The sequence below is a fragment of the Anarhichas minor genome, unplaced genomic scaffold (assembly GCF_050575085.1).
Source record: "Anarhichas minor isolate MPS153535 unplaced genomic scaffold, ASM5057508v1 ptg000073l, whole genome shotgun sequence".
Lineage (NCBI taxonomy): Eukaryota > Metazoa > Chordata > Actinopteri > Perciformes > Anarhichadidae > Anarhichas > Anarhichas minor.
The window spans coordinates 11,652,149-11,678,005 of record NW_027466519.1 but is presented as its reverse complement, the minus strand read 5'-3'; the positions used below and the strand labels follow the sequence as shown (position 1 = coordinate 11,678,005).

The following is a 25,857-nucleotide window of genomic DNA, read 5'->3' as shown; positions in this document are numbered from 1 at the left end:
GCAGGCTGCCACGGACTACTATCGCACAAGGTTTAGGGAGAAAGACATAGAGGTAGGAGGAGGAGAGGTATTCCTGGATTTTCTGACCCAGCGGGTGCCGAAGGATATAGTACAGGCTTTGGAGGCCCCGCTCACCCTAATAGAGATTGAGTGGGCCCTCCAGAGAATGAAGAGGCGGAAGGTGCCTGGCATCGATGGGCTCCCAGCAGAGTTTTATCTCAAGTTCTGGGATGTACTTGGGCCGGTAGTGTTGGAGGTGTTGTCCGCAATACTCCGCACAGGTACAATGGGAGGTTCTGCGGCCACCGGAGTTATCTCACTTCTTTATAAGAAGGGGGATCGTGCCGACCTAGGGAACTGGCGACCACTGACCATGCTGTGTGTTGACTACAAACTCCTGGCAAAGGTCCTAGCGGATCGTCTAGGCATAGCACTTCCTCATGTGGTCCATGTGGACCAAACATGTGGGGTAGCGGGGCGCTCAGTGAGATGGAATCTACAGCTCATTCGGGACGCTGTCGCGTGGGCGGAAGACCGGCACCTGCCACTGATGGTGGTTGGTCTCGACCAGGCAAAAGCGTTTGACAGGGTTCATTGGGGTTTTATGTTTAGAGTTTTGCAGAGGTTAGGCTTCAGTCAGGCTTTTATGGGATGGTTACGCATATTGTACACAGGTGTAGGGAGCATGGTTTCAGTTAACGGCCACCTAGGAGACATTTTTAGTTTGCACTCAGGGGTAAGACAGGGGTGTCCGCTTTCACCACTGCTTTACATCCTTTACATGGAGCCCCTGGCGGCAGCCATTCGGGCTGATCCGGGTGTGAGAGGTTTCCTGCTACCTGGCAGTGGGGGCTTACGAGTTAAACTGTCTCAGTACGCAGATGACACCACACTGCTGCTGGACACGACACATGCCTTCTTCGAGCCTTGGAAATTTTCCAGAGCTTTGGTAAGGTGGCTAGTGCTAAACTTAATTGTGCCAAGTCTTCTGTGAAGTTCTTTGGGCGCTGGAAAGAAAGGACGGAGGTACCAGGGGGGCTGACGCTCTGCACGGGACCGCTGAAGGTACTAGGGGTCAGCTTTGAGACAGCCCATAGTGCCACGGCCAACTGGACTAGGCGCTTTATGGCAGTCCAGAAGAAGTTTGCTCTCTGGAAGAGCAGGGGCCTGACTTTGATAGGGAAAGTACTGGTTCTGAAGGTAGATATTATGCCATCTCTTGTGTACTTGGCATACATATACCCAATGCCAGTCAGTATGAGGAGACCTATTATGCGCCTCGTGTTCACTTTCTTGTGGGGAGGGAGATATGAGTATGTGGCGAGGGCCCGCATGCTGGCAGGGATTGAAGCAGGGGGAAGAGATGTCCCACACCTCCCGTTGAAGCTAGACTGCATATTTGTTTCTTTTTTGTGGAGGGAGATGTCAACTCCAGTCGTACACCCATCAGGACACTTCCTGCGGCTCTATTTTTCCTATCAGGCCAGGCGCGTGTTGGTCTGGAACAATTTAGGGCCCCGGGTGGAGCAACAGCCATGGCATTACCAGTACGCAGCCAGGTGGCTGCGGGCCCATCCCGAGGCCTCAGAAACCAGTGTCAGACTGAACCACAAATTCCTTTATAAAGTTGTCAGACAGAGAGTGATCGCACCGGCAGTGGTTGGGATCCCGAAGAGTATTTGGAAGGGGATACAGCCACGGGGGCTGGACAATGGTCTCAAAGATCTCAATTGGCTATGCCTTCACAAATGTCTGCCAGTGCGAGATGTAATGTACCGGCATAGTTTAGCAAGATCCCCTGTGTGCCCGAGGGAAGGCTGTATGGGGGAAGAAACTGTCAGGCATGTCATGTGGGACTGTCCCTTTGCTAGTATTGTGTGGAGTAGAGCAGCGACATGGCTGGGGAGGTTAGACCCTGGGTTTAAATTGACATGGACTAGGGTGGTAGAAGGGGGAGGTTTGGGGAGTAAACATTTCCTTACGTGGCTAATTATAAGCCTGGTTAAGAGGAGTTTGTGGGTGGCTAGGCAAGACCTGGTGGGAAAAAACAGGGAAAGTCGCTTGGAGGGGGTGTTAAAGAGAGTGGAATTAGATATAAAGGGGAGGATTGAACGGGACATCAGGAAGTGGGGGAAGCATGCTGCCTTGGAAAGGTGGAAAGGAGGTTTTGGGTGGGGATGGTGAATCCTGAAGACATTGCATAAGTGTATTTTGTGTTTTTTTTGTGTATTGACAAATGCTGGTTACTGACATGTAACTGTGAAATATAATTAAGTTGCATGATGCAAAACGTGAAGTTTGTATGTTTGAAATTGTATGATTTGTGTACAGAATTTTGATAATAAAAAAAAAAAAAAAAAAAATCTGTTCTTATCAGTTTAATATCTGATATGTCCTCTATATGAGGATAACGTATTAAGCAGATTTTTAGCATCGGGAGATGAAAAAGGGGCTTGCTCCGTTCACTCCACGCATTGACCCGGTATTGCAGCATTGCCGGGAATGGTGCACTCCTCAAATGCCTTGTGGACAACCAAACACCAATCCAAATGGATCAGTCTGTTGATTAGCTTCACACTTTAATGAACGACGAGGATCTCATTCGCTGTCTGTCTTCAAGGCTGGGGCTTGTGTCAAACAAAGGCCTTGTTTATTCCTTACTGACGCCCCTCGTGGAACATCGCTGTGCTCCCAGCCTGAGCTTAATGCTAAAGGGCTGCACTCTGGGATTATGCCATCTGGGAACCGTCATCCGGAGTACTGCATCTGGGAATGCCGCCCCTGTCTCTGTCTCTTCCAACTCATACTTACCTGGCAGGGGAGATACCATGATCAAGAAGGTGGTTCACCCAGGGCGAGGCCCAGCCATTGCACTCCGGTTGTTCTGACCACTGTGAATTCCCCAAATGTGTGAATCTCGACTGCATCATTTCTGGTAGTGGGGGACTGCGTTCGCGCTCTCCCCTGATTGTTTTGTTGAAAAGAATATCAAGTGATTTGTACTTTTGATTGGAGGGGAGGAAATAGTACTATGGAGAATATTGCCCTCTTTAAGATGTGGGAATGGGTGTGGCTTCAGATTTGGAACAGGGCACGTGAACTCAGGCTTACCATGAGCGTTTTGACTTGGGCAACTAGGGACTTTGGCTGTTCTTGACAATGTTGCTGTACTTACTTTGGTTTCTCTTCATAACGCACAAGTCTTTCGCCTTTTACTAAAGACTTCCGTGGAGAGGAATACCAATGAGTTCAACCTATTTTTAGCAGGCTTTGCCATTTGGCTGAGCCTTGTACAGTTGTGAAAAGAAAGAAAGCTGTCCTTAATGAGACCACGGTGCTTGACCATGGAGTGCTTGGATGTGTGCCAAAGCAGCAGCCACTGCTATGTCCCTTGGAAAGAACTGCACCATGACAAGGGTGAAACGTGTCAGGAGGGTGACTCAGGAAGCAAACAGTTGGGGCTCATCGCTTCTCGGCCTTTTGGCTAAGATCAAGTGTAGTATCTGTTCTTATCAGTTTAATATCTGATATGTCCTCTATATGAGGATAATGTATTAAGCAGATTTTTAGCATCGGGAGAGGAAAAAGGGGCTTGCCCCGTTCACTCCACGCATTGACCCGGTATTGCAGCATTGCCGGGAACGGTGCACTCCTCAAATGCCTTGTGGACAACCAAACACCAATCCAAATGGATCTGTTGATTAGCTTCACACTTTAATGAACGACGAGGATCTCATTCGCTGTCTGTCTTCAAGGCTGGGGATTGTGTCAAACAAAGGCCTTGTTTATTCCTTACTGACGCCCCTCGTGGAACATCGCTGTGCTCCCAGCCTAAGCTTAATGCTAAATCCCTGCACTCTGGGATTATGCCATCTGGGAACCGTCATCCGGAGTACTGCGTCTGGGAATGCCGCCCCTGTCTCTGTCTCTTCCAACTCATACTTACCTGGCAGGGGAGATACCATGATCAAGAAGGTGGTTCACCCAGGGCGAGGCCCAGCCATTGCACTCCGGTTGTTCTGACCACTGCGAATTCCCCAAATGTGGGAATCTCGACTGCATAATTTCTGGTAGTGGGGGACTGCGTTCGCGCTCTCCCCTGATTGTTTTGTTGAAAAGAATATCAAGTGATTTGTACTTTTGACTGGAGGGGAGGAAATAGTACTATGGAGAATATTGCCCTCTTTAAGATGTGGGAATGGGTGTGGCTTCAGATTTGGAACAGGGCACGTGAACTCAGGCTTACCATGAGCGTTTTGACTTGGGCAACTAGGGACTTTGGCTGTTCTTGACAATGTTGCTGTACTTACTTTGGTTTCTCTTCATAACGCACAAGTCTTTCGCCTTTTACTAAAGACTTCCGTGGAGAGGAATACCAATGAGTTCAACCTATTTTTAGCAGGCTTTGCCATTTGGCTGAGCCTTGTACAGTTGTGAAAAGAAAGAAAGCTGTCCTTAATGAGACCACGGTGCTTGACCATGGAGTGCTTGGATGTGTGCCAAAGCAGCAGCCACTGCTATGTCCCTTGGAAAGAACTGCACCATGACAAGGGTGAAACGTGTCAGGAGGGTGACTCAGGAAGCAAACAGTTGGGGCTCATCGCTTCTCGGCCTTTTGGCTAAGATCAAGTGTAGTATCTGTTCTTATCAGTTTAATATCTGATATGTCCTCTATATGAGGATAACGTATTAAGCAGATTTTTAGCATCGGGAGATGAAAAAGGGGCTTGCTCCGTTCACTCCACGCATTGACCCGGTATTGCAGCATTGCCGGGAACGGTGCACTCCTCAAATGCCTTGTGGACAACCAAACACCAATCCAAATGGATCAGTCTGTTGATTAGCTTCACACTTTAATGAACGACGAGGATCTCATTCGCTGTCTGTCTTCAAGGCTGGGGCTTGTGTCAAACAAAGGCCTTGTTTATTCCTTACTGACGCCCCTCGTGGAACATCGCTGTGCTCCCAGCCTGAGCTTAATGCTAAAGGACTGCACTCTGGGATTATGCCATCTGGGAACCGTCATCCGGAGTACTGCATCTGGGAATGCCGCCCCTGTCTCTGTCTCTTCCAACTCATACTTACCTGGCAGGGGAGATACCATGATCAAGAAGGTGGTTCACCCAGGGCGAGGCCCAGCCATTGCACTCCGGTTGTTCTGACCACTGCAAATTCCCCAAATGTGGGAATCTCGACTGCATAATTGCTGGTAGTGGGGGACTGCGTTCGCGCTCTCCCCTGATTGTTTTGTTGAAAAGAATATCAAGTGGTTGTACTTTTGATTGGAGGGGAGGAAATAGTACTATGGAGAATATTGCCCTCTTTAAGATGTGGGAATGGGTGTGGCTTCAGATTTGGAACAGGGTGAAACGTGTCAGGAGGGTGACTCAGGAAGCAAACAGTTGGGGCTCATCGCTTCTCGGCCTTTTGGCTAAGATCAAGTGTAGTATCTGTTCTTATCAGTTTAATATCTGATATGTCCTCTATATGAGGATAACGTATTAAGCAGATTTTTAGCATCGGGAGATGAAAAAGGGGCTTGCTCCGTTCACTCCACGCATTGACCCGGTATTGCAGCATTGCCGGGAACGGTGCACTCCTCAAATGCCTTGTGGACAACCAAACACCAATCCAAATGGATCAGTCTGTTGATTAGCTTCACACTTTAATGAACGACGAGGATCTCATTCGCTGTCTGTCTTCAAGGCTGGGGCTTGTGTCAAACAAAGGCCTTGTTTATTCCTTACTGACGCCCCTCGTGGAACATCGCTGTGCTCCCAGCCTGAGCTTAATGCTAAAGGACTGCACTCTGGGATTATGCCATCTGGGAACCGTCATCCGGAGTACTGCATCTGGGAATGCCGCCCCTGTCTCTGTCTCTTCCAACTCATACTTACCTGGCAGGGGAGATACCATGATCAAGAAGGTGGTTCACCCAGGGCGAGGCCCAGCCATTGCACTCCGGTTGTTCTGACCACTGCGAATTCCCCAAATGTGGGAATCTCGACTGCATAATTTCTGGTAGTGGGGGACTGCGTTCGCGCTCTCCCCTGATTGTTTTGTTGAAAAGAATATCAAGTGGTTGTACTTTTGATTGGAGGGGAGGAAATAGTACTATGGAGAATATTGCCCTCTTTAAGATGTGGGAATGGGTGTGGCTTCAGATTTGGAACAGGGTGAAACGTGTCAGGAGGGTGACTCAGGAAGCAAACAGTTGGGGCTCATCGCTTCTCGGCCTTTTGGCTAAGATCAAGTGTAGTATCTGTTCTTATCAGTTTAATATCTGATATGTCCTCTATATGAGGATAACGTATTAAGCAGATTTTTAGCATCGGGAGATGAAAAAGGGGCTTGCCCCGTTCACTCCACGCATTGACCTGGTATTGCAGCATTGCCGGGAACGGTGCACTCCTCAAATGCCTTGTGGACAACCAAACACCAATCCAAATGGATCTGTTGATTAGCTTCACACTTTAATGAACGACGAGGATCTCATTCGCTGTCTGTCTTCAAGGCTGGGGATTGTGTCAAACAAAGGCCTTGTTTATTCCTTACTGACGCCCCTCGTGGAACATCGCTGTGCTCCCAGCCTAAGCTTAATGCTAAATCCCTGCACTCTGGGATTATGCCATCTGGGAACCGTCATCCGGAGTACTGCGTCTGGGAATGCCGCCCCTGTCTCTGTCTCTTCCAACTCATACTTACCTGGCAGGGGAGATACCATGATCAAGAAGGTGGTTCACCCAGGGCGAGGCCCAGCCATTGCACTCCGGTTGTTCTGACCACTGCGAATTCCCCAAATGTGGGAATCTCGACTGCATAATTTCTGGTAGTGGGGGACTGCGTTCGCGCTCTCCCCTGATTGTTTTGTTGAAAAGAATATCAAGTGATTTGTACTTTTGACTGGAGGGGAGGAAATAGTACTATGGAGAATATTGCCCTCTTTAAGATGTGGGAATGGGTGTGGCTTCAGATTTGGAACAGGGCACGTGAACTCAGGCTTACCATGAGCGTTTTGACTTGGGCAACTAGGGACTTTGGCTGTTCTTGACAATGTTGCTGTACTTACTTTGGTTTCTCTTCATAACGCACAAGTCTTTCGCCTTTTACTAAAGACTTCCGTGGAGAGGAATACCAATGAGTTCAACCTATTTTTAGCAGGCTTTGCCATTTGGCTGAGCCTTGTACAGTTGTGAAAAGAAAGAAAGCTGTCCTTAATGAGACCACGGTGCTTGACCGTGTGCCAAAGCAGCAGCCACTGCTATGTCCCTTGGAAAGAACTGCACCATGACAAGGGTGAAACGTGTCAGGAGGGTGACTCAGGAAGCAAACAGTTGGGGCTCATCGCTTCTCGGCCTTTTGGCTAAGATCAAGTGGTGTTGCGGAAAAATACAGCACAGAGAGAGCTAACAACGAGACAGCAATGGCCGCAAGGGGCCAAAAAGAGCAGTCGATCCCAAGGGTCGGGCTGAGACACACGCTACGATTCCAGGCAACCACGGAAGACTACAATCTGCAGTCCAGAGAGTTTTTTGGCAGGCAAGTCATAATTGGGCAGCTACAACTGAAGGTGGAGGAGGTGCACTGCATCCAGTGGAACCAGCAGGAGAAGGCGTTCGACGTTACACTGAGGACCGAGGAGATCTACCGGAGTGTGGCTGAAATATGCCGAGCAGAGGCAGGGGTACTGAACCTAGACAGACCTAATTTCAGAACAATAACTGTGCATATGTACAACCCCTTTGTTAATGACTCAGCACTAGCTGCATTCCTGGGGCAGTATGGAGAGGTGGTGACGGCTGCAAGGCATATAAAGGACACCCTGGGGTTTTGGACTGGGCGGCGCCAGTTCCAGGTACTGCTGTATCATGACGCAGAAGGTCCAGGAGGCCTGAAACATCCACCTGCCTTCTTCAGCCTTGGTGGAGATCGTGGGTATCTATTTTACCCACGGCAACCTGCTTTCTGCAGGAAGTGCAGACAGTCAGGACATTCAGAGGCAGGCTGTGGGGAAACAAGATGCCGTTTCTGTGGGCAAGAAGGGCATTCGGCCAAGGACTGCACAGAGCCAAGGACGTGCCATGGATGCGGTGGAACTGACCACCTGTACCGAGGTTGTCCTGGCCGCAAGAAAACTTTTGCGGAGGCTGCCAAACCGACTGAGGCTGGCGAGCCGAGTAGGGGAGCCACACAGAATGACGGGGAGAGGACGGTACAGGAGGGCTCCGGAGCCGACGCGTTGGGGAGTAAAGGGGAGGCAGCGTCCCGGGATGAGGGCACCGCCGGAACAGACGGAATGGCCAAGGCATCCACAGACATTATGGACGATTTTCCTGTCCTCACTTCCGATCCCTCCAAATCAAAGCAAGGGGCACGGAAAGGGTCGCAGGCATTTGGAACAGGACTCTCGACAGAGCTTGGAGAGAGTGGGGAGGGGGTACGGAGCAAAAAGTCAAAGGGGGGACAGACCAACAAGGGTGGGATTGAGGGGGGGAGGGGAGGGGGAACAGGTCAGCATAAGAGAGCCGCTGATAAAGTGGAGGAAGGAGGGGCCCAGGAGCAGAAGGATGGGGATACGGGTCAAGAGGTGGGAGGGGAGATGGGTGAGCAGTCATTGGGAGAAGCAGTTGCCATACTAACAGAAGGTTTAGGCCTGAGCTTCGATCTTCCCCCAGGCCTCCTCATGCTGTCGTCCCCCTTAGGGGAGGACGCTTATGAGGGGCTTAACAGACCAACAACGTCGCCAAACGCAGGGCCGTTTTCCTGGGCTGACGAGATGGATAAAGAGAATGTATACCTTTAGGGTAGTGGGAACCAGCAATAGGAATCTTTATTTAAGATGCACAATGGGTTTTTTTGGGTGGGGATGGTAAATCCTGAAGACTTTGCATAAGTGTATTTTGTGTTTTTTTTTTTTTTTTGTGTGTATTGACAAATGCTGGTTACTGACATGTAACTGTGAAATAGAATTAAGTTGCATGATGCAAAACATGTGAAGTTTGTATGTTTGAAATTGTATGATTTGTGTACAGAATTTTGATAAAAAAAAAAAAATAAAAAAAAAATAAAAAAAAATCTGTTCTTATCAGTTTAATATCTGATATGTCCTCTATATGAGGATAACGTATTAAGCAGATTTTTAGCATCGGGAGATGAAGAAGGGGCTTGCTCCGTTCACTCCACGCATTGACCCGGTATTGCAGCATTGCCGGGAACGGTGCACTCCTCAAATGCCTTGTGGACAACCAAACACCAATCCAAATGGATCAGTCTGTTGATTAGCTTCACACTTTAATGAATGACGAGGATCTCATTCGCTGTCTGTCTTCAAGGCTGGGGCTTGTGTCAAACAAAGGCCTTGTTTATTCCTTACTGACGCCCCTCGTGGAACATCGCTGTGCTCCCAGCCTGAGCTTAATGCTAAAGGACTGCACTCTGGGATTATGCCATCTGGGAACCGTCATCCGGAGTACTGCATCTGGGAATGCCGCCCCTGTCTCTGTCTCTTCCAACTCATACTTACCTGGCAGGGGAGATACCATGATCAAGAAGGTGGTTCACCCAGGGCGAGGCCCAGCCATTGCACTCCGGTTGTTCTGACCACTGCAAATTCCCCAAATGTGGGAATCTCGACTGCATAATTTCTGGTAGTGGGGGACTGCGTTCGCGCTCTCCCCTGATTGTTTTGTTGAAAAGAATATCAAGTGGTTGTACTTTTGATTGGAGGGGAGGAAATAGTACTATGGAGAATATTGCCCTCTTTAAGATGTGGGAATGGGTGTGGCTTCAGATTTGGAACAGGGTGAAACGTGTCAGGAGGGTGACTCAGGAAGCAAACAGTTGGGGCTCATCGCTTCTCGGCCTTTTGGCTAAGATCAAGTGTAGTATCTGTTCTTATCAGTTTAATATCTGATATGTCCTCTATATGAGGATAACGTATTAAGCAGATTTTTAGCATCGGGAGATGAAAAAGGGGCTTGCTCCGTTCACTCCACGCATTGACCCGGTATTGCAGCATTGCCGGGAATGGTGCACTCCTCAAATGCCTTGTGGACAACCAAACACCAATCCAAATGGATCTGTTGATTAGCTTCACACTTTAATGAACGACGAGGATCTCATTCGCTGTCTGTCTTCAAGGCTGGGGCTTGTGTCAAACAAAGGCCTTGTTTATTCCTTACTGACGCCCCTCGTGGAACATCGCTGTGCTCCCAGCCTGAGCTTAATGCTAAAGGGCTGCACTCTGGGATTATGCCATCTGGGAACCGTCATCCGGAGTACTGCATCTGGGAATGCCGCCCCTGTCTCTGTCTCTTCCAACTCATACTTACCTGGCAGGGGAGATACCATGATCAAGAAGGTGGTTCACCCAGGGCGAGGCCCAGCCATTGCACTCCGGTTGTTCTGACCACTGCGAATTCCCCAAATGTGGGAATCTCGACTGCATAATTTCTGGTAGTGGGGGACTGCGTTCGCGCTCTCCCCTGATTGTTTTATTGAAAAGAATATCAAGTGATTTGTACTTTTGACTGGAGGGGAGGAAATAGTACTATGGAGAATATTGCCCTCTTTAAGATGTGGGAATGGGTGTGGCTTCAGATTTGGAACAGGGCACGTGAACTCAGGCTTACCATGAGCGTTTTGACTTGGGCAACTAGGGACTTTGGCTGTTCTTGACAATGTTGCTGTACTTACTTTGGTTTCTCTTCATAACGCACAAGTCTTTCGCCTTTTACTAAAGACTTCCGTGGAGAGGAATACCAATGAGTTCAACTTATTTTTAGCAGGCTTTGCCATTTGGCTGAGCCTTGTACAGTTGTGAAAAGAAAGAAAGCTGTCCTTAACGAGACCACGGTGCTTGACCATGGAGTGCTTGGATGTGTGCCAAAGCAGCAGCCACTGCTATGTCCCTTGGAAAGAACTGCACCATGACAAGGGTGAAACGTGTCAGGAGGGTGACTCAGGAAGCAAACAGTTGGGGCTCATCGCTTCTCGGCCTTTTGGCTAAGATCAAGTGTAGTATCTGTTCTTATCAGTTTAATATCTGATATGTCCTCTATATGAGGATAACGTATTAAGCAGATTTTTAGCATCGGGAGATGAAAAAGGGGCTTGCCCCGTTCACTCCACGCATTGACCTGGTATTGCAGCATTGCCGGGAACGGTGCACTCCTCAAATGCCTTGTGGACAACCAAACACCAATCCAAATGGATCTGTTGATTAGCTTCACACTTTAATGAACGACGAGGATCTCATTCGCTGTCTGTCTTCAAGGCTGGGGATTGTGTCAAACAAAGGCCTTGTTTATTCCTTACTGACGCCCCTCGTGGAACATCGCTGTGCTCCCAGCCTAAGCTTAATGCTAAATCCCTGCACTCTGGGATTATGCCATCTGGGAACCGTCATCCGGAGTACTGCGTCTGGGAATGCCGCCCCTGTCTCTGTCTCTTCCAACTCATACTTACCTGGCAGGGGAGATACCATGATCAAGAAGGTGGTTCACCCAGGGCGAGGCCCAGCCATTGCACTCCGGTTGTTCTGACCACTGCGAATTCCCCAAATGTGGGAATCTCGACTGCATAATTTCTGGTAGTGGGGGACTGCGTTCGCGCTCTCCCCTGATTGTTTTGTTGAAAAGAATATCAAGTGATTTGTACTTTTGACTGGAGGGGAGGAAATAGTACTATGGAGAATATTGCCCTCTTTAAGATGTGGGAATGGGTGTGGCTTCAGATTTGGAACAGGGCACGTGAACTCAGGCTTACCATGAGCGTTTTGACTTGGGCAACTAGGGACTTTGGCTGTTCTTGACAATGTTGCTGTACTTACTTTGGTTTCTCTTCATAACGCAGAAGTCTTTCGCCTTTTACTAAAGACTTCCGTGGAGAGGAATACCAATGAGTTCAACCTATTTTTAGCAGGCTTTGCCATTTGGCTGAGCCTTGTACAGTTGTGAAAAGAAAGAAAGCTGTCCTTAATGAGACCACGGTGCTTGACCATGGAGTGCTTGGATGTGTGCCAAAGCAGCAGCCACTGCTATGTCCCTTGGAAAGAATTGCACCATGACAAGGGTGAAATGTGTCAGGAGGGTGACTCAGGAAGCAAACAGTTGGGGCTCATCGCTTCTCGGCCTTTTGGCTAAGATCAAGTGGTGTTGCGGAAAAATACAGCACAGAGAGAGCTAACAACGAGACAGCAATGGCCGCAAGGGGCCAAAAAGAGCAGTCGATCCCAAGGGTCGGGCTGAGACACACGCTACGATTCCAGGCAACCACGGAAGACTACAATCTGCAGTCCAGAGAGTTTTTTGGCAGGCAAGTCATAATTGGGCAGCTACAACTGAAGGTGGAGGAGGTGCACTGCATCCAGTGGAACCAGCAGGAGAAGGCGTTCGACGTTACACTGAGGACCGAGGAGATCTACCGGAGTGTGGCTGAAATATGCCAAGCAGAGGCAGGGGTAAGGCCGCTAGCCGGCTACAGAGTACTGAACCTGGACAGACCTAATTTCAGAACAATAACTGTGCATATGTACAACCCCTTTGTTAATGACTCAGCACTAGCTGCATTCCTTGGGCAGTATGGAGAGGTGGTGACGGCTGCAAGGCATATAAAGGACACCCTGGGGTTTTGGACTGGGCGGCGCCAGTTCCAGGTACTGCTGTATCATGACGCAGAAGGTCCAGGAGGCCTGAAACATCCACCTGCCTTCTTCAGCCTTGGTGGAGATCGTGGGTATCTATTTTACCCACGGCAACCTGCTTTCTGCAGGAAGTGCAGACAGTCAGGACATTCAGAGGCAGGCTGTGGGGAAACAAGATGCCGTTTCTGTGGGCAAGAAGGGCATTCGGCCAAGGACTGCACAGAGCCAAGGACGTGCCATGGATGCGGTGGAACTGACCACCTGTACCGAGGTTGTCCTGGCCGCAAGAAAACTTTTGCGGAGGCTGCCAAACCGACTGAGGCTGGCGAGCCGAGTAGGGGAGCCACACAGAATGACGTGGAGAGGACGGTACAGGAGGGCTCCGGAGCCGACGCGTTGGGGAGTAAAGGGGAGGCAGCGTCCCGGGATGAGGGCACCGCCGGAACAGACGGAATGGCCAAGGCATCCACAGACATTATGGACGATTTTCCTGTCCTCACTTCCGATCCCTCCAAATCAAAGCAAGGGGCACGGAAAGGGTCGCAGGCATTTGGAACAGGACTCTCGACAGAGCTTGGAGAGAGTGGGGAGGGGGTACAGAGCAAAAAGTCAAAGGGGGGACAGACCAACAAGGGTGGGATTGAGGGGGGGAGGGGAGGGGGAACAGGTCAGCATAAGAGAGCCGCTGATAAAGTGGAGGAAGGAGGGGCCCAGGAGCAGAAGGATGGGGATACGGGTCAAGAGGTGGGAGGGGAGATGGGTGAGCAGTCATTGGGAGAAGCAGTTGCCATACTAACAGAAGGTTTAGGCCTGAGCTTCGATCTTCCCCCAGGCCTCCTCATGCTGTCGTCCCCCTTAGGGGAGGACGCTTATGAGGGGCTTAACAGACCAACAACGTCGCCAAACGCAGGGCCGTTTTCCTGGGCTGACGAGATGGATAAAGAGAATGTATACCTTTAGGGTAGTGGGAACCAGCAATAGGAATCTTTATTTAAGATGCACAATGGGTTTTTTTTGGGTGGGGATGGTAAATCCTGAAGACTTTGCATAAGTGTATTTTGTGTTTGTTTTTTTTTGTGTATTGACAAATGCTGGTTACTGACATGTAACTGTGAAATAGAATTAAGTTGCATGATGCAAAACATGTGAAGTTTGTATGTTTGAAATTGTATGATTTGTGTACAGAATTTTGATAATAAAAAAAAAAAAAAAAAAAAAAAAAAAAAAAAAAATCTGTTCTTATCAGTTTAATATCTGATATGTCCTCTATATGAGGATAACGTATTAAGCAGATTTTTAGCATCGGGAGATGAAAAAGGGGCTTGCTCCGTTCACTCCACGCATTGACCCGGTATTGCAGCATTGCCGGGAATGGTGCACTCCTCAAATGCCTTGTGGACAACCAAACACCAATCCAAATGGATCAGTCTGTTGATTAGCTTCACACTTTAATGAACGACGAGGATCTCATTCGCTGTCTGTCTTCAAGGCTGGGGATTGTGTCAAACAAAGGCCTTGTTTATTCCTTTCTGACGCCCCTCGTGGAACATCGCTGTGCTCCCAGCCTGAGCTTAATGCTAAAGGGCTGCACTCTGGGATTATGCCATCTGGGAACCGTCATCCGGAGTACTGCATCTGGGAATGCCGCCCCTGTCTCTGTCTCTTCCAACTCATACTTACCTGGCAGGGGAGATACCATGATCAAGAAGGTGGTTCACCCAGGGCGAGGCCCAGCCATTGCACTCCGGTTGTTCTGACCACTGCGAATTCCCCAAATGTGGGAATCTCGACTGCATAATTTCTGGTAGTGGGGGACTGCGTTCGCACTCTCCCCTGATTGTTTTGTTGAAAAGAATATCAAGTGATTTGTACTTTTGATTGGAGGGGAGGAAATAGTACTATGGAGAATATTGCCCTCTTTAAGATGTGGGAATGGGTGTGGCTTCAGATTTGGAACAGGGTGAAACGTGTCAGGAGGGTGACTCAGGAAGCAAACAGTTGGGGCTCATCGCTTCTCGGCCTTTTGGCTAAGATCAAGTGTAGTATCTGTTCTTATCAGTTTAATATCTGATATGTCCTCTATATGAGGATAACGTATTAAGCAGATTTTTAGCATCGGGAGATGAAAAAGGGGCTTGCCCCGTTCACTCCACGCATTGACCCGGTATTGCAGCATTGCCGGGAACGGTGCACTCCTCAAATGCCTTGTGGACAACCAAACACCAATCCAAATGGATCTGTTGATTAGCTTCACACTTTAATGAACGACGAGGATCTCATTCGCTGTCTGTCTTCAAGGCTGGGGATTGTGTCAAACAAAGGCCTTGTTTATTCCTTACTGACGCCCCTCGTGGAACATCGCTGTGCTCCCAGCCTGAGCTTAATGCTAAAGGGCTGCACTCTGGGATTATGCCATCTGGGAACCGTCATCCGGAGTACTGCATCTGGGAATGCCGCCCCTGTCTCTGTCTCTTCCAACTCATACTTACCTGGCAGGGGAGATACCATGATCAAGAAGGTGGTTCACCCAGGGCGAGGCCCAGCCATTGCACTCCGGTTGTTCTGACCACTGCGAATTCCCCAAATGTGGGAATCTCGACTGCATCATTTCTGGTAGTGGGGGACTGCGTTCGCGCTCTCCCCTGATTGTTTTGTTGAAAAGAATATCAAGTGATTTGTACTTTTGATTGGAGGGGAGGAAATAGTACTATGGAGAATATTGCCCTCTTTAAGATGTGGGAATGGGTGTGGCTTCAGATTTGGAACAGGGCACGTGAACTCAGGCTTACCATGAGCGTTTTGACTTGGGCAACTAGGGACTTTGGCTGTTCTTGACAATGTTGCTGTACTTACTTTGGTTTCTCTTCATAACGCACAAGTCTTTCGCCTTTTACTAAAGACTTCCGTGGAGAGGAATACCAATGAGTTCAACCTATTTTTAGCAGGCTTTGCCATTTGGCTGAGCCTTGTACAGTTGTGAAAAGAAAGAAAGCTGTCCTTAACGAGACCACGGTGCTTGACCATGGAGTGCTTGGATGTGTGCCAAAGCAGCAGCCACTGCTATGTCCCTTGGAAAGAACTGCACCATGACAAGGGTGAAACGTGTCAGGAGGGTGACTCAGGAAGCAAACAGTTGGGGCTCATCGCTTCTCGGCCTTTTGGCTAAGATCAAGTGTAGTATCTGTTCTTATCAGTTTAATATCTGATATGTCCTCTATATGAGGATAACGTATTAAGCAGATTTTTAGCATCGGGAGATGAAGAAGGGGCTTGCTCCGTTCACTCCACGCATTGACCCGGTATTGCAGCATTGCCGGGAACGGTGCACTCCTCAAATGCCTTGTGGACAACCAAACACCAATCCAAATGGATCAGTCTGTTGATTAGCTTCACACTTTAATGAACGACGAGGATCTCATTCGCTGTCTGTCTTCAAGGCTGGGGCTTGTGTCAAACAAAGGCCTTGTTTATTCCTTACTGACGCCCCTCGTGGAACATCGCTGTGCTCCCAGCCTGAGCTTAATGCTAAAGGACTGCACTCTGGGATTATGCCATCTGGGAACCGTCATCTGGAGTACTGCATCTGGGAATGCCGCCCCTGTCTCTGTCTCTTCCAACTCATACTTACCTGGCAGGGGAGATACCATGATCAAGAAGGTGGTTCACCCAGGGCGAGGCCCAGCCATTGCACTCCGGTTGTTCTGACCACTGCAAATTCCCCAAATGTGGGAATCTCGACTGCATAATTGCTGGTAGTGGGGGACTGCGTTCGCGCTCTCCCCTGATTGTTTTGTTGAAAAGAATATCAAGTGGTTGTACTTTTGATTGGAGGGGAGGAAATAGTACTATGGAGAATATTGCCCTCTTTAAGATGTGGGAATGGGTGTGGCTTCAGATTTGGAACAGGGCACGTGAACTCAGGCTTACCATGAGCGTTTTGACTTGGGCAACTAGGGACTTTGGCTGTTCTTGACAATGTTGCTGTACTTACTTTGGTTTCTCTTCATAACGCACAAGTCTTTCGCCTTTTACTAAAGACTTCCGTGGAGAGGAATACCAATGAGTTCAACCTATTTTTAGCAGGCTTTGCCATTTGGCTGAGCCTTGTACAGTTGTGAAAAGAAAGAAAGCTGTCCTTAATGAGACCATGGTGCTTGACCATGGAGTGCTTGGATGTGTGCCAAAGCAGCAGCCACTGCTATGTCCCTTGGAAAGAACTGCACCATGACAAGGGTGAAACGTGTCAGGAGGGTGACTCAGGAAGCAAACAGTTGGGGCTCATCGCTTCTCGGCCTTTTGGCTAAGATCAAGTGGTGTTGCGGAAAAATACAGCACAGAGAGAGCTAACAACGAGACAGCAATGGCCGCAAGGGGCCAAAAAGAGCAGTCGATCCCAAGGGTCGGGCTGAGACACACGCTACGATTCCAGGCAACCACGGAAGACTACAAACTGCAGTCCAGAGAGTTCTTTGGCAGGCAAGTCATAATTGGGCAGCTACAACTGAAGGTGGAGGAGGTGCACTGCATCCAGTGGAACCAGCAGGAGAAGGCGTTCGACGTTACACTGAGGACCGAGGAGATCTACCGGAGTGTGGCTGAAATTTGCCGAGCAGAGGCAGGGGTAAGGCCGCTAGCCGGCTACAGAGTACTGAACCTGGACAGACCTAATTTCAGAACAATAACTGTGCATATGTACAACCCCTTTGTTAATGACTCAGCACTAGCTGCATTCCTGGGGCAGTATGGAGAGGTGGTGACGGCTGCAAGGCATATAAAGGACACCCTGGGGTTTTGGACTGGACGGCGCCAGTTCCAGGTACTGCTGTATCATGACGCAGAAGGTCCAGGAGGCCTGAAACATCCACCTGCCTTCTTCAGCCTTGGTGGAGATCGTGGGTATCTATTTTACCCACGGCAACCTGCTTTCTGCAGGAAGTGCAGACAGTCAGGACATTCAGAGGCAGGCTGTGGGGAAACAAGATGCCGTTTCTGTGGGCAAGCAGGGCATTATGCCAAGGACTGCACAGAGCCAAGGACGTGCCATGGATGCGGTGGAACTGACCACCTGTACCGAGGTTGTCCTGGCCGCAAGAAAACTTTTGCGGAGGCTGCCAAACCGACTGAGGCTGGCGAGCCGAGTAGGGGAGCCACACAGAATGACGGGGAGAGGACGGTACAGGAGGGCTCCGGAGCTGACGCGTTGGGGAGTAAAGGGGAGGCAGCGCCCCGGGATGAGGGCACCGCCGGAACAGACGGAATGGCCAAGCCATCCACAGACATTATGGACGAGTTTCCTGTCCTCACTTCCGATCCTGCTCCCTCCAAATCAAAGCAAGGGGCACGGAAAGGGTCGCAGGCATTCGGAACAGGACTCTCGACAGAGCTTGGAGAGAGTGGGGAGGGGGTACGGAGCAAAAAGTCAAAGGGGGGACAGACCAACAAGGGTGGGATTGAGGGGGGGAGGGGAGGGGGACCAGGTCAGCATAAGAGAGCCGCTGATAAAGTGGAGGAAGGAGGGGCCCAGGAGCAGAAGGATGGGGATACGGGTCAAGAGGTGGGAGGGGAGATGGGTGAGCAGTCATTGGGAGAAGCAGCTGCCATACTAACAGACGGTTTAGGCCTGAGCTTCGATCTTCCCCCAGGCCTGCTCATGCTGTCGTCCCCCTTAGGGGAGGACGCTTATGAGGGGCTTAACAGACCAACAACGTCGCCAAACGCAGTGCCGTTTTCCTGGGCTGACGAGATGGATAAAGAGAATGTATACCTTTAGGGTAGTGGGAACCAGCAATAGGAATCTTTATTTAAGATGCACAATGGTTTTTTTTAAGGTTCTCACTATAAACGCAAGGGGAATGAGGGACCCAGTTAAAAGAAGGGTTGTTTTTAATTTTGTGGAGTCGCACCAGGTTGCCTTTTGTTTTTTGCAGGAGGTACATTTACGGGATGGGGGGGACGTGGGGATTTTTTCGAGGGAGTGGACAAAAGGGGACTCAGTTTGGAGCGTAGGGGGGGTCCACTCTACTGGGGTTGGGATTTTATTTGGGTTTCAAGAGATCAAGGTGGAGTCTTCCTTTGTTATTGTCCAGGGGAGGATAATGGGCGCAGACATCACATGGGGGACAGTCAAGCTTAGGGTTATTGTGGTCTATGGAGCACAAACTCCAACAGAAAGGCAAGAGATGGCTGGTCAATTGGAGCCGCACCTGGCCACCAGTAGGCAGGTAGTGATAGGGGGTGATTTTAATGTTGAGTTGGGCAAGGGGGGAGATACCAGCGATGGGTTTATTTCCAACCTCATGGCTAAACATGGCCTGGTAGATGGGGCGAGGGAGGTCAGGCCACAGGTAACAGGTCCCACATGGCGCAACTCTAGGGGCATCGTTAAATGTTTGGATTATGTTTTTCTTTCCAAGTCTTTCAGGCTATTGGCAGGCAGACTGCTCCCTGTGTTCTTCTCAGATCATGACGGGCTGCTATTGGAAGTGCACTCAGATGTGCCAGTGTTTGGAACTGGGTACTGGCACCTTAACGTCAGCATCCTGGAGGAGGAGGTTTTCAACCAACATTTCCGTTCATTTTTCAAAGGCCTGGAAGGACTAAGGTCATTGTGTTCCGGAGTAATTGAGTGGTGGGAGGTTGCTAAAAAGCGGATACAATTTTTTTGTTTAAAGTATTGTAAAAGGAAGGCGAGTATGGCGAGGAGGGAGGTGTTTCGCCTTCAGCACCTTCTCGAACGTGAGTACGCCGGGGGAAACTGGGGCGGCATTATAAATCAGCAGGCTTGTGACTCCCTTAAAGCACAGCTTAGGGACGTATATGAGGGTAAGGCCAGGGCATACCTGTTGCGATCACGTGAAACATTCCGTGAGGAGTTCGAGACGTGTTCCGCTGCTTTCTTCAGCTCAGTACGGGCTGATAGGGCAAAACAGGTAGTGACCGGGTTAATGGACAAGCAGGGCAGGGTGGTGTCAGAAGGGGTAGAGATGGTGCAGGCTGCCACGGACTACTATCGCACAAGGTTTAGGGAGAAAGACATAGAGGTAGGAGGAGGAGAGGTATTCCTGGATTTTCTGACCCAGCGGGTGCCGAAGGATATAGTACAGGCTTTGGAGGCCCCGCTCACCCTAATAGAGATTGAGTGGGCCCTCCAGAGAATGAAGAGGCGGAAGGTGCCTGGCATCGATGGGCTCCCAGCAGAGTTTTATCTCAAGTTCTGGGATGTACTTGGGCCGGTAGTGTTGGAGGTGTTGTCCGCAATACTCCGCACAGGTACAATGGGAGGTTCTGCGGCCACCGGAGTTATCTCACTTCTTTATAAGAAGGGGGATCGTGCCGACCTAGGGAACTGGCGACCACTGACCATGCTGTGTGTTGACTACAAACTCCTGGCAAAGGTCCTAGCGGATCGTCTAGGCATAGCACTTCCTCATGTGGTCCATGTGGACCAAACATGTGGGGTAGCGGGGCGCTCAGTGAGATGGAATCTACAGCTCATTCGGGACGCTGTCGCGTGGGCGGAAGACCGGCACCTGCCACTGATGGTGGTTGGTCTCGACCAGGCAAAAGCTTTTGACAGGGTTCATTGGGGTTTTATGTTTAGAGTTTTGCAGAGGTTAGGCTTCAGTCAGGCTTTTATGGGATGGTTACGCATATTGTACACAGGTGTAGGGAGCATGGTTTCAGTTAACGGCCACCTAGGAGACATTTTTAGTTTGCACTCAGGGGTAAGACAGGGGTGTCCGCTTTCACCACTGCTTTACATCCTTTACATGGAGCCCCTTGCGGCAGCCATTCGGGCTGATCCGGGTGTGAGAGGTTTCCTGCTACCTGGCAGTGGGGGCTTACGAGTTAAACTGTCTCAGTACGCAGATGACACCACACTGCTGCTGGACACCGACACATGCCTTCTTCGAGCCTTGGAAATTTTCCAGAGCTTTGGTAAGGTGGCTAGTGCTAAACTTAATTGTGCCAAGTCTTCTGTGAAGTTCTTTGGGCGCTGGAAAGAAAGGACGGAGGTACCAGGGGGGCTGACGCTCTGCACGGGACCGCTGAAGGTACTAGGGGTCAGCTTTGAGACAGCCCATAGTGCCACGGCCAACTGGACTAGGCGCTTTATGGCAGTCCAGAAGAAGTTTGCTCTCTGGAAGAGCAGGGGCCTGACTTTGATAGGGAAAGTACTGGTTCTGAAGGTAGATATTATGCCATCTCTTGTGTACTTGGCATACATATACCCAATGCCAGTCAGTATGAGGAGACCTATTATGCGCCTCGTGTTCACTTTCTTGTGGGGAGGGAGATATGAGTATGTGGCGAGGGCCCGCATGCTGGCAGGGATTGAAGCAGGGGGAAGAGATGTCCCACACCTCCCGTTGAAGCTAGACTGCATATTTGTTTCTTTTTTGTGGAGGGAGATGTCAACTCCAGTCGTACACCCATCAGGACACTGCCTGCGGCTCTATTTTTCCTATCAGGCCAGGCGCGTGTTGGTCTGGAACAATTTAGGGCCCCGGGTGGAGCAACAGCCATGGCATTACCAGTACGCAGCCAGGTGGCTGCGGGCCCATCCCGAGGCCTCAGAAACCAGTGTCAGACTGAACCACAAATTCCTTTATAAAGTTGTCAGACAGAGAGTGATCGCACCGGCAGTGGTTGGGATCCCGAAGAGTATTTGGAAGGGGATACAGCCACGGGGGCTGGACAATGGTCTCAAAGATCTCAATTGGCTATGCCTTCACAAATGTCTGCCAGTGCGAGATGTAATGTACCGGCATAGTTTAGCAAGATCCCCTGTGTGCCCGAGGGAAGGCTGTATGGGGGAAGAAACTGTCAGGCATGTCATGTGGGACTGTCCCTTTGCTAGTATTGTGTGGAGTAGAGCAGCGACATGGCTGGGGAGGTTAGACCCTGGGTTTAAATTGACATGGACTAGGGTGGTAGAAGGGGGAGGTTTGGGGAGTAAACATTTCCTTACGTGGCTAATTATAAGCCTGGTTAAGAGGAGTTTGTGGGTGGCTAGGCAAGACCTGGTGGGAAAAAACAGGGAAAGTCGCTTGGAGGGGGTGTTAAAGAGAGTGGAATTAGATATAAAGGGGAGGATTGAACGGGACATCAGGAAGTGGGGGAAGCATGCTGCCTTGGAAAGGTGGAAAGGAGGTTTTGGGTGGGGATGGTGAATCCTGAAGACATTGCATAAGTGTATTTTGTGTTTTTTTGTGTATTGACAAATGCTGGTTACTGACATGTAACTGTGAAATATAATTAAGTTGCATGATGCAAAACATGTGAAGTTTGTATGTTTGAAATTGTATGATTTGAGTACAGAATTTTGATAATAAAAAAAAAATAAAAAAAAAATAAAAAAAAAATCTGTTCTTATCAGTTTAATATCTGATATGTCCTCTATATGAGGATAACGTATTAAGCAGATTTTTAGCATCGGGAGATGAAAAAGGGGCTTGCTCCGTTCACTCCACGCATTGACCCGGTATTGCAGCATTGCCGGGAACGGTGCACTCCTCAAATGCCTTGTGGACACCAATCCAAATGGATCAGTCTGTTGATTAGCTTCACACTTTAATGAACGACGAGGATCTCATTCGCTGTCTGTCTTCAAGGCTGGGGCTTGTGTCAAACAAAGGCCTTGTTTATTCCTTACTGACGCCCCTCGTGGAACATCGCTGTGCTCCCAGCCTGAGCTTAATGCTAAAGGGCTGCACTCTGGGATTATGCCATCTGGGAACCGTCATCCGGAGTACTGCATCTGGGAATGCCGCCCCTGTCTCTGTCTCTTCCAACTCATACTTACCTGGCAGGGGAGATACCATGATCAAGAAGGTGGTTCACCCAGGGCGAGGCCCAGCCATTGCACTCCGGTTGTTCTGACCACTGCGAATTCCCCAAATGTGGGAATCTCGACTGCATAATTTCTGGTAGTGGGGGACTGCGTTCGCGCTCTCCCCTGATTGTTTTGTTGAAAAGAATATCAAGTGATTTGTACTTTTGATTGGAGGGGAGGAAATAGTACTATGGAGAATATTGCCCTCTTTAAGATGTGGGAATGGGTGTGGCTTCAGATTTGGAACAGGGCACGTGAACTCAGGCTTACCATGAGCGTTTTGACTTGGGCAACTAGGGACTTTGGCTGTTCTTGACAATGTTGCTGTACTTACTTTGGTTTCTCTTCATAACGCACAAGTCTTTCGCCTTTTACTAAAGACTTCCGTGGAGAGGAATACCAATGAGTTCAACCTATTTTTAGCAGGCTTTGCCATTTGGCTGAGCCTTGTACAGTTGTGAAAAGAAAGAAAGCTGTCCTTAATGAGACCACGGTGCTTGACCATGGAGTGCTTGGATGTGTGCCAAAGCAGCAGCCACTACTATGTCCCTTGGAAAGAACTGCACCATGACAAGGGTGAAACGTGTCAGGAGGGTGACTCAGGAAGCAAACAGTTGGGGCTCATCGCTTCTCTGCCTTTTGGCTAAGATCAAGTGTAGTATCTGTTCTTATCAGTTTAATATCTGATATGTCCTCTATATGAGGATAACGTATTAAGCAGATTTTTAGCATCGGGAGATGAAAAAGGGGCTTGCTCCGTTCACTCCACGCATTGACCCGGTATTGCAGCATTGCCGGGAACGGTGCACTCCTCAAATGCCTTGTGGACAACCAAACACCAATCCAAATGGATCAGTCTGTTGATTAGCTTCACACTTTAATGAACGACGAGGATCTCATTCGCTGTCTGTCTTCAAGGCTGGGGCTTGTGTCAAACAAAGGCCTTGTTTATTCCTTTCTGACGCCCCTCGTGGAACATCGCTGTGCTCCCAGCCTGAGCTTAATGCTAAAGGACTGCACTCTGGGATTATGCCATCTGGGAACCGTCATCCGGAGTACTGCATCTGGGAATGCCGCCCCTGTCTCTGTCTCTTCCAACTCATACTTACCTGGCAGGGGAGATACCATGATCAAGAAGGTGGTTCACCCAGGGCGAGGCCCAGCCATTGCACTCCGGTTGTTCTGACCACTGCGAATTCCCCAAATGTGGGAATCTCGACTGCATAATTTCTGGTAGTGGGGGACTGCGTTCGCGCTCTCCCCTGATTGTTTTGTTGAAAAGAATATCAAGTGATTTGTACTTTTGATTGGAGGGGAGGAAATAGTACTATGGAGAATATTGCCCTCTTTAAGATGTGGGAATGGGTGTGGCTTCAGATTTGGAACAGGGTGAAACGTGTCAGGAGGGTGACTCAGGAAGCAAACAGTTGGGGCTCATCGCTTCTCGGCCTTTTGGCTAAGATCAAGTGTAGTATCTGTTCTTATCAGTTTAATATCTGATATGTCCTCTATATGAGGATAACGTATTAAGCAGATTTTTAGCATCGGGAGATGAAAAAGGGGCTTGCTCCGTTCACTCCACGCATTGACCCGGTATTGCAGCATTGCCGGGAACGGTGCACTCCTCAAATGCCTTGTGGACACCAATCCAAATGGATCAGTCTGTTGATTAGCTTCACACTTTAATGAACGACGAGGATCTCATTCGCTGTCTGTCTTCAAGGCTGGGGCTTGTGTCAAACAAAGGCCTTGTTTATTCCTTACTGACGCCCCTCGTGGAACATCGCTGTGCTCCCAGCCTGAGCTTAATGCTAAAGGACTGCACTCTGGGATTATGCCATCTGGGAACCGTCATCCGGAGTACTGCATCTGGGAATGCCGCCCCTGTCTCTGTCTCTTCCAACTCATACTTACCTGGCAGGGGAGATACCATGATCAAGAAGGTGGTTCACCCAGGGCGAGGCCCAGCCATTGCACTCCGGTTGTTCTGACCACTGCGAATTCCCCAAATGTGAGAATCTCGACTGCATAATTTCTGGTAGTGGGGGACTGCGTTCGCGCTCTCCCCTGATTGTTTTGTTGAAAAGAATATCAAGTGATTTGTACTTTTGATTGGAGGGGAGGAAATAGTACTATGGAGAATATTGCCCTCTTTAAGATGTGGGAATGGGTGTGGCTTCAGATTTGGAACAGGGCACGTGAACTCAGGCTTACCATGAGCGTTTTGACTTGGGCAACTAGGGACTTTGGCTGTTCTTGACAATGTTGCTGTACTTACTTTGGTTTCTCTTCATAACGCACAAGTCTTTCGCCTTTTACTAAAGACTTCCGTGGAGAGGAATACCAATGAGTTCAACCTATTTTTAGCAGGCTTTGCCATTTGGCTGAGCCTTGTACAGTTGTGAAAAGAAAGAAAGCTGTCCTTAATGAGACCACGGTGCTTGACCATGGAGTGCTTGGATGTGTGCCAAAGCAGCAGCCACTGCTATGTCCCTTGGAAAGAACTGCACCATGACAAGGGTGAAACGTGTCAGGAGGGTGACTCAGGAAGCAAACAGTTGGGGCTCATCGCTTCTCGGCCTTTTGGCTAAGATCAAGTGTAGTATCTGTTCTTATCAGTTTAATATCTGATATGTCCTCTATATGAGGATAACGTATTAAGCAGATTTTTAGCATCGGGAGATGAAGAAGGGGCTTGCTCCGTTCACTCCACGCATTGACCCGGTATTGCAGCATTGCCGGGAACGGTGCACTCCTCAAATGCCTTGTGGACAACCAAACACCAATCCAAATGGATCAGTCTGTTGATTAGCTTCACACTTTAATGAACGACGAGGATCTCATTCGCTGTCTGTCTTCAAGGCTGGGGCTTGTGTCAAACAAAGGCCTTGTTTATTCCTTACTGACGCCCCTCGTGGAACATCGCTGTGCTCCCAGCCTGAGCTTAATGCTAAAGGACTGCACTCTGGGATTATGCCATCTGGGAACCGTCATCCGGAGTACTGCATCTGGGAATGCCGCCCCTGTCTCTGTCTCTTCCAACTCATACTTACCTGGCAGGGGAGATACCATGATCAAGAAGGTGGTTCACCCAGGGCGAGGCCCAGCCATTGCACTCCGGTTGTTCTGACCACTGCGAATTCCCCAAATGTGGGAATCTCGACTGCATAATTTCTGGTAGTGGGGGACTGCGTTCGCGCTCTCCCCTGATTGTTTTGTTGAAAAGAATATCAAGTGATTTGTACTTTTGATTGGAGGGGAGGAAATAGTACTATGGAGAATATTGCCCTCTTTAAGATGTGGGAATGGGTGTGGCTTCAGATTTGGAACAGGGCACGTGAACTCAGGCTTACCATGAGCGTTTTGACTTGGGCAACTA

The 25,857-nt window shown here is 49.3% G+C and overlaps 37 non-coding genes and 2 pseudogenes across 37 annotated transcripts; all 39 read left to right on the top strand.

Moving 5' to 3' along the window:
* Positions 1-2,327: 2,327 nt before the first annotated feature.
* LOC142936797 (U2 spliceosomal RNA) lies at positions 2,328-2,516 on the top strand. Its single transcript, XR_012948929.1, has one exon. It is a non-coding gene; the product is annotated as a U2 spliceosomal RNA (small nuclear RNA).
* A 287-nt stretch (positions 2,517-2,803) lies between these two features.
* LOC142936699 (U1 spliceosomal RNA) lies at positions 2,804-2,967 on the top strand. The gene has a single exon (XR_012948843.1). It is a non-coding gene; the product is annotated as a U1 spliceosomal RNA (small nuclear RNA).
* Positions 2,968-3,171: 204 nt separating this feature from the next.
* Positions 3,172-3,288, top strand: LOC142936846 (U5 spliceosomal RNA). The gene has a single exon (XR_012948968.1). It is a non-coding gene; the product is annotated as a U5 spliceosomal RNA (small nuclear RNA).
* A 176-nt stretch (positions 3,289-3,464) lies between these two features.
* On the top strand, positions 3,465-3,655 carry LOC142936701 (U2 spliceosomal RNA). Its single transcript, XR_012948845.1, has one exon. It is a non-coding gene; the product is annotated as a U2 spliceosomal RNA (small nuclear RNA).
* Positions 3,656-3,938: 283 nt separating this feature from the next.
* LOC142936607 (U1 spliceosomal RNA) lies at positions 3,939-4,102 on the top strand. The gene has a single exon (XR_012948757.1). It is a non-coding gene; the product is annotated as a U1 spliceosomal RNA (small nuclear RNA).
* A 204-nt stretch (positions 4,103-4,306) lies between these two features.
* On the top strand, positions 4,307-4,423 carry LOC142936845 (U5 spliceosomal RNA). Its single transcript, XR_012948967.1, has one exon. It is a non-coding gene; the product is annotated as a U5 spliceosomal RNA (small nuclear RNA).
* A 176-nt stretch (positions 4,424-4,599) lies between these two features.
* Positions 4,600-4,790, top strand: LOC142936733 (U2 spliceosomal RNA). Its single transcript, XR_012948875.1, has one exon. It is a non-coding gene; the product is annotated as a U2 spliceosomal RNA (small nuclear RNA).
* A 287-nt stretch (positions 4,791-5,077) lies between these two features.
* Positions 5,078-5,241, top strand: LOC142936697 (U1 spliceosomal RNA). The gene has a single exon (XR_012948841.1). It is a non-coding gene; the product is annotated as a U1 spliceosomal RNA (small nuclear RNA).
* A 170-nt stretch (positions 5,242-5,411) lies between these two features.
* On the top strand, positions 5,412-5,602 carry LOC142936732 (U2 spliceosomal RNA). Its single transcript, XR_012948874.1, has one exon. It is a non-coding gene; the product is annotated as a U2 spliceosomal RNA (small nuclear RNA).
* Positions 5,603-5,889: 287 nt separating this feature from the next.
* LOC142936606 (U1 spliceosomal RNA) lies at positions 5,890-6,053 on the top strand. The gene has a single exon (XR_012948756.1). It is a non-coding gene; the product is annotated as a U1 spliceosomal RNA (small nuclear RNA).
* Positions 6,054-6,223: 170 nt separating this feature from the next.
* LOC142936745 (U2 spliceosomal RNA) lies at positions 6,224-6,414 on the top strand. Its single transcript, XR_012948886.1, has one exon. It is a non-coding gene; the product is annotated as a U2 spliceosomal RNA (small nuclear RNA).
* A 283-nt stretch (positions 6,415-6,697) lies between these two features.
* Positions 6,698-6,861, top strand: LOC142936605 (U1 spliceosomal RNA). The gene has a single exon (XR_012948755.1). It is a non-coding gene; the product is annotated as a U1 spliceosomal RNA (small nuclear RNA).
* Positions 6,862-7,065: 204 nt separating this feature from the next.
* Positions 7,066-7,182, top strand: LOC142936844 (U5 spliceosomal RNA). Its single transcript, XR_012948966.1, has one exon. It is a non-coding gene; the product is annotated as a U5 spliceosomal RNA (small nuclear RNA).
* Positions 7,183-9,028: 1,846 nt separating this feature from the next.
* LOC142936801 (U2 spliceosomal RNA) lies at positions 9,029-9,228 on the top strand. The gene has a single exon (XR_012948932.1). It is a non-coding gene; the product is annotated as a U2 spliceosomal RNA (small nuclear RNA).
* Positions 9,229-9,515: 287 nt separating this feature from the next.
* On the top strand, positions 9,516-9,679 carry LOC142936676 (U1 spliceosomal RNA). The gene has a single exon (XR_012948822.1). It is a non-coding gene; the product is annotated as a U1 spliceosomal RNA (small nuclear RNA).
* Positions 9,680-9,849: 170 nt separating this feature from the next.
* Positions 9,850-10,040, top strand: LOC142936771 (U2 spliceosomal RNA). The gene has a single exon (XR_012948910.1). It is a non-coding gene; the product is annotated as a U2 spliceosomal RNA (small nuclear RNA).
* A 283-nt stretch (positions 10,041-10,323) lies between these two features.
* On the top strand, positions 10,324-10,487 carry LOC142936604 (U1 spliceosomal RNA). Its single transcript, XR_012948754.1, has one exon. It is a non-coding gene; the product is annotated as a U1 spliceosomal RNA (small nuclear RNA).
* A 204-nt stretch (positions 10,488-10,691) lies between these two features.
* On the top strand, positions 10,692-10,808 carry LOC142936815 (U5 spliceosomal RNA). Its single transcript, XR_012948939.1, has one exon. It is a non-coding gene; the product is annotated as a U5 spliceosomal RNA (small nuclear RNA).
* Positions 10,809-10,984: 176 nt separating this feature from the next.
* LOC142936743 (U2 spliceosomal RNA) lies at positions 10,985-11,175 on the top strand. The gene has a single exon (XR_012948884.1). It is a non-coding gene; the product is annotated as a U2 spliceosomal RNA (small nuclear RNA).
* A 283-nt stretch (positions 11,176-11,458) lies between these two features.
* On the top strand, positions 11,459-11,622 carry LOC142936603 (U1 spliceosomal RNA). The gene has a single exon (XR_012948753.1). It is a non-coding gene; the product is annotated as a U1 spliceosomal RNA (small nuclear RNA).
* A 204-nt stretch (positions 11,623-11,826) lies between these two features.
* LOC142936879 (U5 spliceosomal RNA) lies at positions 11,827-11,943 on the top strand. Its single transcript, XR_012948999.1, has one exon. It is a non-coding gene; the product is annotated as a U5 spliceosomal RNA (small nuclear RNA).
* Positions 11,944-13,824: 1,881 nt separating this feature from the next.
* On the top strand, positions 13,825-14,028 carry LOC142936811 (U2 spliceosomal RNA; annotated as a pseudogene).
* A 287-nt stretch (positions 14,029-14,315) lies between these two features.
* LOC142936691 (U1 spliceosomal RNA) lies at positions 14,316-14,479 on the top strand. Its single transcript, XR_012948836.1, has one exon. It is a non-coding gene; the product is annotated as a U1 spliceosomal RNA (small nuclear RNA).
* A 171-nt stretch (positions 14,480-14,650) lies between these two features.
* Positions 14,651-14,841, top strand: LOC142936706 (U2 spliceosomal RNA). Its single transcript, XR_012948850.1, has one exon. It is a non-coding gene; the product is annotated as a U2 spliceosomal RNA (small nuclear RNA).
* Positions 14,842-15,124: 283 nt separating this feature from the next.
* LOC142936668 (U1 spliceosomal RNA) lies at positions 15,125-15,288 on the top strand. Its single transcript, XR_012948814.1, has one exon. It is a non-coding gene; the product is annotated as a U1 spliceosomal RNA (small nuclear RNA).
* Positions 15,289-15,492: 204 nt separating this feature from the next.
* LOC142936843 (U5 spliceosomal RNA) lies at positions 15,493-15,609 on the top strand. Its single transcript, XR_012948965.1, has one exon. It is a non-coding gene; the product is annotated as a U5 spliceosomal RNA (small nuclear RNA).
* A 176-nt stretch (positions 15,610-15,785) lies between these two features.
* Positions 15,786-15,976, top strand: LOC142936755 (U2 spliceosomal RNA). The gene has a single exon (XR_012948895.1). It is a non-coding gene; the product is annotated as a U2 spliceosomal RNA (small nuclear RNA).
* A 287-nt stretch (positions 15,977-16,263) lies between these two features.
* LOC142936695 (U1 spliceosomal RNA) lies at positions 16,264-16,427 on the top strand. The gene has a single exon (XR_012948839.1). It is a non-coding gene; the product is annotated as a U1 spliceosomal RNA (small nuclear RNA).
* A 203-nt stretch (positions 16,428-16,630) lies between these two features.
* Positions 16,631-16,747, top strand: LOC142936842 (U5 spliceosomal RNA). The gene has a single exon (XR_012948964.1). It is a non-coding gene; the product is annotated as a U5 spliceosomal RNA (small nuclear RNA).
* A 5,213-nt stretch (positions 16,748-21,960) lies between these two features.
* On the top strand, positions 21,961-22,161 carry LOC142936792 (U2 spliceosomal RNA; annotated as a pseudogene).
* A 279-nt stretch (positions 22,162-22,440) lies between these two features.
* LOC142936602 (U1 spliceosomal RNA) lies at positions 22,441-22,604 on the top strand. Its single transcript, XR_012948752.1, has one exon. It is a non-coding gene; the product is annotated as a U1 spliceosomal RNA (small nuclear RNA).
* A 204-nt stretch (positions 22,605-22,808) lies between these two features.
* Positions 22,809-22,925, top strand: LOC142936841 (U5 spliceosomal RNA). Its single transcript, XR_012948963.1, has one exon. It is a non-coding gene; the product is annotated as a U5 spliceosomal RNA (small nuclear RNA).
* Positions 22,926-23,101: 176 nt separating this feature from the next.
* Positions 23,102-23,292, top strand: LOC142936752 (U2 spliceosomal RNA). The gene has a single exon (XR_012948892.1). It is a non-coding gene; the product is annotated as a U2 spliceosomal RNA (small nuclear RNA).
* A 287-nt stretch (positions 23,293-23,579) lies between these two features.
* On the top strand, positions 23,580-23,743 carry LOC142936600 (U1 spliceosomal RNA). The gene has a single exon (XR_012948750.1). It is a non-coding gene; the product is annotated as a U1 spliceosomal RNA (small nuclear RNA).
* A 171-nt stretch (positions 23,744-23,914) lies between these two features.
* LOC142936730 (U2 spliceosomal RNA) lies at positions 23,915-24,105 on the top strand. Its single transcript, XR_012948872.1, has one exon. It is a non-coding gene; the product is annotated as a U2 spliceosomal RNA (small nuclear RNA).
* Positions 24,106-24,384: 279 nt separating this feature from the next.
* LOC142936673 (U1 spliceosomal RNA) lies at positions 24,385-24,548 on the top strand. Its single transcript, XR_012948819.1, has one exon. It is a non-coding gene; the product is annotated as a U1 spliceosomal RNA (small nuclear RNA).
* Positions 24,549-24,752: 204 nt separating this feature from the next.
* LOC142936840 (U5 spliceosomal RNA) lies at positions 24,753-24,869 on the top strand. The gene has a single exon (XR_012948962.1). It is a non-coding gene; the product is annotated as a U5 spliceosomal RNA (small nuclear RNA).
* A 176-nt stretch (positions 24,870-25,045) lies between these two features.
* LOC142936754 (U2 spliceosomal RNA) lies at positions 25,046-25,236 on the top strand. The gene has a single exon (XR_012948894.1). It is a non-coding gene; the product is annotated as a U2 spliceosomal RNA (small nuclear RNA).
* Positions 25,237-25,523: 287 nt separating this feature from the next.
* Positions 25,524-25,687, top strand: LOC142936599 (U1 spliceosomal RNA). Its single transcript, XR_012948749.1, has one exon. It is a non-coding gene; the product is annotated as a U1 spliceosomal RNA (small nuclear RNA).
* Positions 25,688-25,857: the final 170 nt, after the last annotated feature.